The sequence below is a fragment of the Rutidosis leptorrhynchoides genome, chromosome 2 (genome assembly GCF_046630445.1).
Source record: "Rutidosis leptorrhynchoides isolate AG116_Rl617_1_P2 chromosome 2, CSIRO_AGI_Rlap_v1, whole genome shotgun sequence".
NCBI classification, from domain to species: Eukaryota; Viridiplantae; Streptophyta; class Magnoliopsida; order Asterales; family Asteraceae; genus Rutidosis; species Rutidosis leptorrhynchoides.
In genome coordinates this window covers 179266926-179281321 of record NC_092334.1, presented here as the reverse complement: position 1 = coordinate 179281321, position 14396 = coordinate 179266926, and the positions used below count along the sequence as shown (strand labels likewise).

General features: G+C 29.7%; 1 long non-coding RNA gene across 1 annotated transcript; it reads left to right on the top strand.

The window, feature by feature from the left end:
• The first annotated feature begins 9586 nt into the window (after positions 1 to 9586).
• Positions 9587 to 10233, top strand: LOC139891586 (uncharacterized). Its single transcript, XR_011773707.1, has 4 exons — positions 9587 to 9672; positions 9780 to 9902; positions 9991 to 10017; positions 10140 to 10233. It is a non-coding gene; the product is annotated as an uncharacterized lncRNA (long non-coding RNA).
• The last annotated feature ends 4163 nt before the right edge of the window (positions 10234 to 14396 follow it).

Here is a 14396-nt window from a genome sequence, read left to right as displayed (position 1 = left end):
TTTGAAGCACTTTATAGTAGAAAGTGCACGTCTCTGATTTGTTGGAGTGAAGTGGGGGATAGACAGATTACGGGTCCGGAGATAATACAAGAAACTACCGAGAAGATCATCCAAATTGAACAACGGTTGAAAACCGCCCAAAGTCGACAAAAGAGCTACGCCGACATTAAAAGAAAAGATATAGAATTTGAAATTGGAGAGATGGTCATGCTTAAGGTTGCACCTTGGAAAGGCGTTGTTCGATTTGGTAAACGAGGGAAATTAAATCCAAGGTATATAGGACCATTCAAGGTTATTGATCGTGTCGGACCAGTAGCTTACCGACTTGAGTTACCTCAACAAGATCTCACTATTCCGTTATACGAAACACTTTCCACGTCTCGAATTTGAAGAAATATTTTGCTAAAAAAGATCTCACTATTCCGTTATACGAAATCCAAATCAATGAAAAACTTCAATTCGTCGAAGAACCCGTCGAAATAATGGATCGAGAGGTTAAAAGACTTAAGCAAAACAAGATACCAATTGTTAAAGTTCGATGGAATGCTCGTAGAGGACCCAAGTTTACCTGGGAACGAGAAGATCAGATGAAGAAGAAATGCCCGCACTTATTTCCAGAAGATACGTCAACACCTCCAACTGCTTAAAATTTCGGGACAAAATTTATTTAACGGGTAGGTACTGTAGTGACCCGAACTTTTCCATGTTTATATATATTAAATGAAATTTATATTTATATGATTAAGTGTTTCCAACATGCTAAGCAATCAAACTTGTTAAGACTTGATTAATTGAAATAGGTTTTATATAGACAATTGACCACCCAAGTTGACCGGTGATTCACGAACGTTAAAACTTGTAAAAACTATATTATGTCATATATATGGATATATATATATATATATATATATATATATATATATATATATATATATATATATATATATATATATATATATATATATATATATATATATATATATATATATATATATATATAGTTAACATGGTATTATGATAAGTAAACATATCATTAAGTATATTAACAATGAACTACATATGTAAAAACAAGACTACTAACTTAATGATTTCGAAGCGAGGCATATATGTAACGATTATCATTGTAACGACATTTAATTGTATATATATATCATATTAAGATATATTAATACATCATAATATCATTTTAATGTAATAGTTTAACATCTCATTTGATATAATAAACAATGGGTTAACAACACTTAACAAGATCGTTAACCTAAAGGTTTCAAAACAACACTTACATGTAACGACTAACGATGACTTAACGACTCAGTTAAAATGTATATATATGTAGTGTTTTAATATGTATTCATACACTTTTGAAAGACTTAAAGATACTTATCCAAATACTTCTACTTAACAAAAATGCTTACAATTACATCCTCGTTTAGTTTCATCAACGATTCTACTCGTATGCACCCGTATTCGTACTCGTACAATACACAGCTTTTAGATGTATGTACTATTGGTATATACACTCCAATAATCAGCTCTTAGCAGCCCATGTGAGTCACCTAACACATGTAGAAACCATCATTTGGCAACTAGCATGAAATATCTCATAAAATTACAAAAATATTAGTAATCATTCATGACTTATTTACATGTAAACAAAATTACACATCCTTTATATCTAATCCATATACCAACGACCAAAAATACCTAAAAACACTTTCATTCTTCAATTTTCTTCATTTAATTGATCTCTCTCAAGTTCTATCTTCAAGTTCTAAGTGTTCTTCATAAATTCTATAAATTCTAGTTTCATAAAATCAAGAATACTTCCAAGTTTGCTAGCTTACTTCCAATCTTGTAAAGTGATCATCCAACCTCAAGAAATCTTTCTTATTTATAGTAATATATCTTTCTAATACAAGATAATACTCATATTCAAACTTTGATTCAATTTCTATAGCTATAACAATCTTATTTCGAGTGGAAATCTTACTTGAACTTGTTTTCGTGTCAGGATTCTGCTTCAAGAACTTTCAAGCCATCCAAGGATCCTTTGAAGCTAGATCTATTTTTTTCATTTCCAGTAGGTTTATCCACAAAACCTGAGGTACTAATGATGTTCATAACATCATTCAATTCATATATATAAAACTACCTTATTCAAAGGTTTAAACTTGAAATCACTAGAACATAGTTTAGTTAATTCTAAACTTGTTCGCAAACAAAAGTTAATCCTTCTAACTTGACTTTTAAATCAACTATACACATGTTCTATATCTATATGATATGCTAACTTAATGATTTAAAACCTGAAAACACGAAAAACACCGTAAAAACTGGATAGACGCCGTCGTAGTAACACCGCGAGCTGTTTTGGGTTAGTTAATTAAAAACTATGATAAACTTTGATTTAAAAGTTGTTCTTTTGGGAAAATAATTTTTCTTATGAACATGAAACTATATCCAAAAATCATGATTAAACTCAAAGTGGAAATATGTTTTCCAAAATGGTCATCTAGACGTCGTTCTTTCGACTGAAATGACTATCTTTACAAAGAAGACTTGTAACCTGTATTTCCGACAATAAACTTATACTTTTTTCTGTATAGATTCATAAACTTTAGTTCAATATGAAACCATAGCAATTGGATTCACTCAAAATGGATTTAAAACGAAGAAGTTATGGGTAAAACAAGATTGGATATTTTTTCTTGTTGTAGCTACGTGAAAATTGGTAACAAATCTATATTAATCATATCCTAGCTAACTTGTATTGTATTATACATGTATTCTAATATATTATGTAATCTTGGGATACCATAGACAAGTATGCAAATGTTTTGACATATCATATCGACCCATCTATATATATTATTTGAAACAACCATAGACACTCTATATGCAGTAATGTTGGAGTTAGCTATACAGGGTTGAAGTTGATTCCAAAAATATATATACTTTGAGTTGTGATCTAGCCTGAGACGTGTATACACTGGGTCGTGGATTGGGTCAAGATAATATATATTAATTTATTTCTGTACATCTAACTATGGACAACTAGTTGTAGGTTACTAACGAGGACAGCTGACTTAATAAACTTAAAATATTAAAACGTATTAAAAATGTTGTAAATATATTTTGAACATACTTTGATATATATGTGCATATTTGTTATAGATTCGTGAATCGACCAGTGGCCAAGTCTTACTTCGTGAATCGACCAGTGGCCAAGTCTTACTTCCCGACGAAGTAAAAATCTGTGAAAGTGAGTTATAGTCCCACTTTTAAAATCTAATATTTTGAGATGAGAATACATGCAAATTTATAAATGTTTTACGAAATAGACACAAGTAAATGAAACTACTTTATATGGGTGAATGATCGAAGCCGAATATGTCCCTTTTTAGCTTGGTAGCCTTAGAATTTGGGAACAGACCCCCAAATTGACGCGAATCCTAAAGATAGATCTATCCGACCCAACAAGCCCCATTCTGGAATTTGGAATGATTTAGTACTTCGAAATTATCATGTCCGATGGGTGTCCCGGAATGATGGGGATATTCTATATGCATCTTGTTAATGTCGGTTACCAGGTGTTCACCGTATGAATGATTTTTATCTCTATGTATGGGATGTATTGAAATATGAAATCTTGTGGTCTATTATTTCGATTGATAAATATATAGGTTAAACCTATAACTCACCAACATTTTTGTTGACGTTTAAAGCATGTTTATTCTCAAGTGATTATTAAGAGCTTCCGCTGTTGCATACTAAAATAAGGACAAGATTTGGAGTCCATGCTTGTATGATATTATGTAAAAAATGCATTCAAGAAACTTATTTTTGATGTAATATATTCTTATTGTAAACCATTATGTAATGGTCGTGTGTAAACAGTATATTTTAGATTATCATTATTTGATAATCTACGTAATGCTTTTTAAACCTTTATCGATAAAATAAAGGTTATGGTTGTTTTAAAAATGAATGCAGTCTTTGAAAAACGTCTCATATAGAGGTCAAAACCTCGCGACGAAATCAATTAATATGGAACGTTTATAATCAATATGAACGGGACATTTCAGTATTATTATTATTATTATTATTATTATTATTGTTAATTAGAAGTGTTATTAATGTTATTATTATCATTTTCATAAATATTAACATTAACATCAATCTATAAGTATGAGTATTATTATTAGGTATTATTAACATTATCATTATTATTAGTGTTACCAGATTTTTATAAGTATTATTATCAATATTATGAGTATCGTTATTATTAGTATTAAAACTATTTATCCTAACTATTATTAACAGTAAAATTACCATAATTATTATTGTTATCAATATTGTTATTTTTAATATTATTATTATAACCAAATACAACTTTTACTTACCATTATTAATATTATTTTAACTAAATAAATGTTATGTATATAAAAATATATTATAGGTAATATTACATAAAATTATGTATTAATCATATTAACGAATTTTATACGAATATTCATATATAACAAATCAGGTATTTTTAATATAAAACTAACTGAATATAAATTAATATAACTATCTAAACACTAATCATTTTGGTATATACAAATTGAATATATATAATACATAACATAAGTTATAATATATGAATTTGTTCAATTTCGATTATATATATTAATAAATATACAAATGATATAGGTTCGTGAATCCGAGGCCAACCCTGCATTGTTCAAAATAGTCATATGTATTTTTACTACAAAATACATTAGGTGAGTTTCATTTGCTTCCTTTTTAAATGCTTTTGCAATATATATTTTTGGGACTGAGAATACATGCGCTGCTTTTATAACTGTTTTACGAAATAGACACAAGTAATCGAAACTACATTCTATGGTTGGATTATCGAATCGAATATCACCTCTTTAGCTTGGTAACCTAAGAATTAGGGAACAGATACCCTAATTGACGCGAATCCTAAAGGTAGATCTACGGGCACTAACTCCCCCCATACTGAAAAATGGTATGCTTTAGTACTTCAAGTTTATATTATACAGATGGATTTCTGTTTTGGGGATATTCTATATGCATGATGTTAATGTCGGTTACCAGGTGTTCAATCCATATGAATAATTTTTAAACACTTGCGAATGTATGATTATTGAATAAAGGAAATCTTGTGGTCTATTAAAATTATGAAAATGATTGATTATGATAAACTAATGAACTCACCAACCTTTTGGTTGACACTTGAAAGCATGTTTATTCTCAGGTATTAAAGAAATCTTCCGCTGTGCATTTGCTCATTTTAGAGATATTACTTGAAGTCATTCATGACATATTCCAAAAGACGTTGCATTCGAGTCATTAAGTTCATCAAGATTGATAAGAAGTCGGTGATAGATTGATATATTAGGAAATGGTATGCATGCCTGTTTAACTTTCGATGAAATGAAAGTTTGTCTTTTAAAAACGAATGCAATATTTGTAAAATGTATCACATAGAGGTCAAGTACCTCGCGATGTAACCAAATGTAATGTATTCATCCAGATGGATTAGGACGGGTCATTAGACCAGGGGTCTGATCAGACCCTAAAAAACAGCATACAAGTGATCCGGTAGGTTTCTTGGTGTTTGATGCTCCTCACGGTTCTCATCCTTGATGCGTATAAGCCTCAAGTGTACAACTCTTTATGTTTTAGCATTAATTTAACCAAGGTTTAACCATCAACACACAAGGTTAAGACTAAGAAATAAAATACAACTCATTTAAGAGTTTGAGGAAGATGATGAACCAAAGTTACATCAAATTCTTAGTTTCGACACAAGTACAAGTTTTATTAAGCCATAAAATTTGATTTAAACTAAATAAGCAACAACTTTAGTTATAGAACTTAGATCTTAGCTAAATATTAAAGACCTTAGACTAAAAAGTCTAGATCTTAAGTTCTTGGTGAAACCCTAAGTCATAGCACTTAGACTTTCAACTTTTACACAACCATAAGTTATGAAACTTAGATTTTGTAAAGTAAAATGAACATAAATTAATGAACTCTTGTACAAGTTAGATGACCATAAGTTACCTAACTTAGATCAACCTTAGATGAGTGAAAGTTATAAACTAGGAAGCTTAAACTTTCTTGTTCTTGAACATTCAAAGTTAGACTTTGGTTACAAGAAACATGAGATCAAAGTTAACAAGTAACTCTTTGACCAAGGAACATGTATAAATCGAATTTCATAAGCATAAAAGATAAATTTAAAGTTAGAATAAACAAGTTCAAGCTTGGATTCTTTACATAAAGTGATATCAAGTTGAAAGCTTGAATCTACATAAAATAAAATTTAAAGTTCCAATACTTGAACATAAAAAGGATCTTAAAGTAATTGAACTTTAGATAATACAAGTTTCATGTAAAATCAAAAGCTACAAAGCTTTGATCCTTGTTCTTGCTTCTTTATCATGCAAGTGATTAAAGATTTCAAGGTAACATAAGGATTTAAGTTACAAAAACAAAAATCCATGAATAATAAAAGATGATGATGGATCACGAATTTAAAGAAGAAAAGAAAGAAGAAATGAAGTTTGAACTTACAATTTTCTCAAGTGTTTTAGAGAGAAAACTAAAGAGAAAACTTAGAGAGAAAATGAGTGTGTGTTTTGAGAGTAAAAATGAGAGTGTTTAAAATGAAATGGTGGTGATGATTGGTGCCATTTAGGCCGACGATTAGGAGGGGTGGGGTCGGGGGACCATTTGCTTGGCATGGGTGGTAGTACATGATGGTGTAGGCTAATGTTGGGTGGCATGGGGCATAATGTTAAAATGTGTAAGTATTGGTACACTAGCATGCTTAAACTTTGTCTTTTAATCTAATGGATTTTTGTCTTATGTTTCATGGGCTAACTAGTCCATTAATTAGTCCACTAAATAAGTCCATTACTTGAGTAGGTTGGGCCTTGGAAGTCCATTAAGATAAAAGTCTATTAAGGTAACTAGTGAGCATTAATAAACACTAAGCGTAATTAATAAACCATCAAGCCAAGTAATTGTCATTAATAAATAACAATTATGTTTACGTAGTCATAATATTCCAATTATGATAAAAGTGTAACGTGTACTAAGTACGTAGCTCGTTTCAAACCATAAGTGACACTAACGGTCGTAAATGCATTCAAGGATCATGTTAAGTGATGAAGCACTTAATAACACATTGTAGATATTAATGAAAGTAATTAACATAATTAATGATCCCAGAATATAATCTAACTCAGTACGTACAATTACGCAGTTTCGTGAAAGTAATAAATATAATTAAAAGTCAAAAAAGTCTGGTCGTTACATATAGTGAAGAAGTAATTTAGTGAAGAATATGGCAAAATCGCCAGAACAATCGAGACAATGAGGCTTGGTAGAGTGAATAAGGAAACCCTACTTAATGTGATAAATATCGAATAAGTCAAACGACCAAAATACTCTTTAAAATATAAAATTTTGGTGAACAGTAAATCCATGTGTTTTATTGATATATAGTATAGGCAGAGGCGGTAGGTTATGAAGGCCCAACAGGGCCCAGGCCACCCCACTTTTTTGGGCCACTAGTGTAAATTTTATAATTTTTTATGGGCCAATTTTTTTTTTTTTTTTTTTTTTTTGTAATTTACTGGGCCTCTCTAAATTATTAGCCTTTATTTTGGCCCTCCTACTCAAATGTTTGACCTTCCGCCACTGAGTATAGGGTTTAGGGATGACAATGGATCGGATATGGATCGGGTGAGGCCGTATCCATATTCATATCCATTTATTTTTTTAATCCATATCTATATCCATATCCATTTATAAAAATTTCATCCATCCATATCCATATCCGTCGGGTGAAGCGGGTTAATGAATAATCATCCATATCCATTTATTTTTATTTTATTTTTATCAATTATAAGCGGTGATTCACTGTATACGATCAAAAGTAATATTTCTTAATAGTTTATTTGACCGAAAGTCACATTTTTACTAATATATATAACAAATAGTAAACAAATAGCCTTTTAAACCTGTAAAGATATCGATTACCTGTAAGTTGCTTGCTTTTTAGTTACATGGAATCACATTTAAACCACCAAAGTACGATAAATACATTTAATAATTTAAACAAAACAAAATATACAAAAATTTTTATATTTTTTTAAAGAACACATAAAGAACGATGAATATAATTAATGAAATATCATTACATAAATGATAATAATTTGAGTGATATATATATATATATATATATATATATATATATATATATATATATATATATATATATATATATATATATATATATATATATAGTGGACCAATCCATGGATAAGCACTAAATGGGGTACAAACTGGATAAGTAAAATTTCAAATTTCTTTTTAAAAAAAAAAAACGATCCTTTAATATGCAAATAGAAGAAAATGAAAAAATTTTAAAAAGTTTTTGAACAAAATCGTTCGAAAATCGATGATGAATGGTAAACATCGATGATGAATGGTAAAAATTGATGATGAATGGTAAAATTAACCATTCATCTGGTTAATTTATCATTCATTTTTGTTCGCGATGAATGATAAAATTAATCAATGCTAAAAAAAGCAGATGAATGGTTAATTTAACCATTCATCTGTTTATGATGAATGATAAAAAAAACAGATGAATGGTTAATTTAACCATTCATCTGGTTTTTTTAGCATTGATTAATTTTATCATTAATCGTAAACAAGATGAATGATAAATTAACCCGATGAATGGTTAATTTTACCATTCATCATCGATTTTTGAAAGATTTTGAACTTTTTTTTTATGAAAAAAATTGATTAGAGGTGCATTTTAATGCAGATTTATGAATGTAAAAAAAATTCAGAAAAAAAAAAATTTTATTTTGCTTATCCGGTTTGTACTCCTTTTAAACTTATCCATGGATCGTGCCCCTATATATATATATATATATATATATATATATATATATATATATATATATATATATATATATATATATATATATATATATATATATATATATAAGAGAATATAAAAAAGAGAGTATTTTAACCTAATTGTCAATAGTAGCATATTAATAGGGATTGATGACAAGTGGAATTTACACCTGTCAAAAGTTCAAATTTTCTGATCTATAATAACAATAACACGTTAATGAATACGAAAACTTAACTGAAAAAAAAAATCGATTAAAAATATTCCGTAGATAGATTCTGGTGTATACCCATGAGTTTTTCAACAAACTTATCTCTTCCCTAAAAAACACCCTAAAAAACAGTTCTCTCTCACCCCAAACAAACCCTAAAAAGGATGCTAAAATTCACAATGGATTATCAAATACTCATATATTCAATTAAACTGGAAGTCAAAGCTACATCTGAATTGATTCGAACTTGCTGATAACATCTTTTAATTTCTTACCTAAGATCTATTATTTATTTATTTTGGTTTTTATAGAGACTGGCTCTATCTTTTTGTGCATTTTCTAATTAAAAGTTTTATAATGAATTCGTAACAATAGACACATTTAATTCAGTATTGATTCGTATGTACAGTGGACCTGCAAATCAAATACGTTGATGATAGAAGATAGTTATATAGCAATATCAAAGAATGACTTGTCTGCATTCAGTGATCACTATAAAGAATAGGTGAGTTATCTATCTATACACAGATATAGACTACTATATATATTGACAGTGTGTATGACAACTTAAAAATATTAATGGGTTTATTATAAAGGACCATATCTTAGCAGGACCGTCTTTGAAGATTGCTTTGGGTTTTTATAATAAGTGTTCAGTTCTAAGTTTATGAGAACTTTAATCTCATAGAGATCTTACACTTACATAGGAGACCTGATCAAAAGAATATTGTTGAGGTAGTGTTTTTATGATCTACCTTTTTAGATTATTTAGTGAAGAGAATAAGATGAATGGATGTTATGAGATTGCTTTTGTTCATTACAGGGTCGACAACTCTGCTTGAATATTAAGGTGAGTTTTGGCTTGAATCACTTTGCCAACTGAATATTATTCCGTATAATTATAAATGCTCATAACATGATCAGCTTAATTCTTGTACAGTGATCTTGACATATATATTTTAACATTTTCAGGTCATGTACATGCTTACAGAGTTACATCCACTTTCTGGACTGTATGAAATAATTTAGACGAATCGTAAAACAAAATAGATATTGATTTTGTTGTCGTAGATAATATGTACTATTATTATTGTCATCAATCAACATTAATCTGCATGATGTCACCAAGGCAATAGATAATTCTTTAAAATCGCTACTCAAATGTGTAACGCTTGCATGTTGTGATTCTAATGGACAAATAACTCGGATAACAGCATACGTCTCTTTTATATATCACTTGTGGTTACATTCATCCTATGTGACTTTTCTTAATTTAACAATTCTCATTCGCATCCAATATACGAGTTGTGCGATTATTTGTTCACTAGCAATTCTCGATTTGATTCGTGTTGCACAATTCAAATTTAACAACATTGTCATTTATCTATGAATGATTGAAGGTTTTTTTCCCTTTCTTTTTCTTAACAGTCGTGCAACGCACGGGCTCAAAACCTAGTATATATATATATATATATATATATATATATATATATATATATATATATATATATATATATATATATATATATAGTGGTAGGATCAAGAGGGAAGTAACCAATCGGGAGGAAGCGGGGGAAGCAAATTTTATTATTTTTTTCGTTTCTGAAAAAACTTTGTTCACGAACATTATAGATTGGATGAAAATATGAACATTTAATAAAGACACTTTGTGATAAATGTTTTTATTTTGGCAGAAAAACGCTCGAAGAAGTAATATATAACAATTATCGTGTTTTTCGAGCGTATGTTAAAGTTTTAGATATTAAGGTTTAGATATTAGGATTTATAGGGTTTAGATATTAGGGTTTAGAAATTTAGGGTTTATGGTTTAGATTTAGGGTTTAGATTTAGAATTTATATTGAGTTTTTAACACGAACGGTTTAGAGTTTAGAGTTTAGGGTTTAGGGTGGGTTTGGTGTTTTGGGTTTATGGAATAAACCCAAAATACCAAACCCTAAACCTTAAACTCTATATCGGGCTAAATTTTACTTCACAAAACATGGAAAAAAAAACGTTAACATTCTTCACGAACAATATTATCTTGAATACTATTTTTGTCGATCATTTTCCCGCCAAAATAATAACATTGATCACGAAGTGTCTTTTTTAAATGTTCATATTTTCATCCAATCTATAATGTTCGTGAACAAAGCTTTTTCAAAAAAACGAAAAAAAAAATTGCTTCCTCCCGCTTTCCCCGATTGGTTACTTCCCCATTGATCCTGCACACACACACACACACACACACACACACACACACACATATATATATATATATATATATATATATATATATATATATATATATATATATAGTTATTTTGGGTGAAAGCGGGTTCGTCCATGGATGAAACTCTTCATCCATATCCATATTCATATCTATTTCGGTTCATCCATATCCGTATCCATATTCATTTAGATCGTCCATATCCACGTATAATCGGGTGAATCGGATGGATATCCATTGGATCGGGTATCCATTGACATCCCTTTTATTATGGTTGGTAGAGTGAATATGACCATTTTAGTGGTGACGGGGTGATGAGGCGTGATGAAGTGTTTTGTGGAGTATAGTGCTGATTTGGAAAATGTGATGGTGTGATGGAGTTTGTAGTGGTATGAGATGATAGTTATGTGTTAGAGTTATTTTATTATTTTATTAATTTAATTAAAATGTAAATGCATTTATCTAAATTCTGATTGTTCGATTCTTTCATCACGCGATTTTCCTATCATGTGATGCTCCCATCATGCCTACCATTTTTTTCATCGCATCACGTCACATAGTAGCGTGATAAGGGCGTGATGTGTGATAAGGGCGTGATGTGGAGATTTTGAGGCTATAACGCTCTACTTTGAATGGTCTAAGGAAATCAACTAGGATAGTATGTTTTATTGATGTATAGTATAATCTATTTTTTCCAGCATTAATTGATGGCACAAAAAACTCAAAAAGATATGAAAGTTGGATGAAACCAACATTTTCCGCAAACGACTACTAGATTTGATTTCATCTTCCTAATCCAAAACTACACTAAAACAAACCCTATTTTTTATTCATTTTCTTAATTTAAACTATATATATATATATATATATATATATATATATATATATATATATATATATATATATATATATATATATGACTTAAATGCGCCATTAGTCCTTAAAGTTTCCTTTTTTTTCATCCTTGTCCCTGAAGTTTGTTTATCTCTTTCTAACTCTTAAAGTTCTGTTATAGTTTCATTTTCATCCCTACTCCTTACTACTGTTATATCAGCTCCGTTAAGTCATTATCACGTGATTACCACGTGAGGGTAATATTGTCTTGTTGCATGTATGTGTAATATTATATTATATATTTATATATAGGAGTATTCAATCGTTATTCCAACTGTAGGTTCAAGCGTCCTTTTCCAAACCCTAGTTCCCAATTTTCAATCGTCCATTCGATAACCCTAGCTTTCAAATTACGAAAACGGTTAATTGTTGGTGTGGTAGACAAGTTGTTCTTCGCACATCAAAGACTTCGAAAAACCCTGGAAGGAGATTCTATGGTTGCCCAATTTTGGTACGTAATTTGTTTTTTATTTATAATTGTAATTTTGGGTGCAAAATTGTTGTAATTATGAATTGTATTTGAGTTAATGTAAGTATTTTTGTATATAATTTCAATTGCAGGTTTGTACAATGGTATGATCCACTTGTGATGGATCGAGAAGCATTATTGGAGTTGAATTTATTGCTTGAATTGAAGCTCAAGAATGAGGAACAAAAACGAAGACGTCTACAGTTGATATTCATAGTTTTATGTTTAGGAATTCTGTACTAGATATTTTTTTAGAGTTGGTTGATGTACTGGATATTGTTTAGGTATCATGTTAAGGTATATTGTAGTGAAGAAAATGATTGTACTGTTCCATTTACAGTTTGATTCATCAATGAAGAGTTTATGTTTGTGACTTCAATAAATCGCATTTGTTGTGACATTACTTTGGTGTATCCATTCTTGGTTCATAACAGTTTGTGCATACATTGTATCCATTTTTGCGACAGAATTTTTATATCCATTTGTTGTCCCTTACAGATTTGTGTCTACATTTTTGGTTTAGTATGTGACATAGTGACTTTGGTTCAGATTTGGTACAATATGAGGCATTGCGACTTTGGTTCAGATTTGTTTTAGGTATCATGTTCAAATTTGACCCAAAGAAGCAATGTTGACTCAAAAAAGAACTTTATGGTCAAAGAAGCAATATTGACCCAAAGAAGCAATGCTGACCCAAAAAAAAAAAAAAAAACAACCTTTAACCAAGTTATGAACTTCAGTTTTGCATTGCCAATAATCAATTACATAAGAAAACAAGTTTATGGTCAAAGAAGCAATGTTGACCCCAAAAAAAAGAGCAATCTTTAACCAAGTTATGAACTTCAGTTTTGCATTGCCAATATTCAATTACACCAAAAAAACAACTAAAACAACTGAATATTTTTGGCACACAAACTAGCATCATTTTAAGAGCTGCTCGTTACCTCCATTTGTACACTGAATATTTTTGGCACACAAACTAGCACCAATTTAAGAGCTGCTAGTTATAAACATCCACTTTGATAATTGCAAGAATATAATAACCAAATAAGAGTACTTTAAAATAACTTTAAAATAACCAAATAAGAGCTGCTCGTAGTCAACGTTATAAATAGAGTTTTCTATTGTTTAATACAAAAAGACTGAATTACCCTTGCTTAGTAATCAGGTGACAAGTATTAAACTGTTTGGACTTAACGGCAGTTAAACATGGGGACATAAATAAAACCATATTATAACTTTAAGGGTTAGAGTGGGAAAAAAATACTTTAGGGAGAAGGATGAAAAAAATATAAAAGGTTAAGGACCAATGGCGTAATTAAGTCTATATATATATATATATATATATATATAAAATAATACCAACCCTTTCATCAAATCATTCTTCCAACCTGTCCCCACTACCTTCAAACATCACATGTAATCAATCACATCAAATATATATATATATATATATATATATATATATATATATATATATATATATATATATATATATATATATATATATATGTGTGTGTGTACATCATCATCATCACCATCACCATCACCAAAATTGTCCCATTCAATTCTCCCATCTGTCAAAACCACACACCAATATTCTCTCTTCCCTTCTTCTTCTCTGCAGATCCCCCTCAA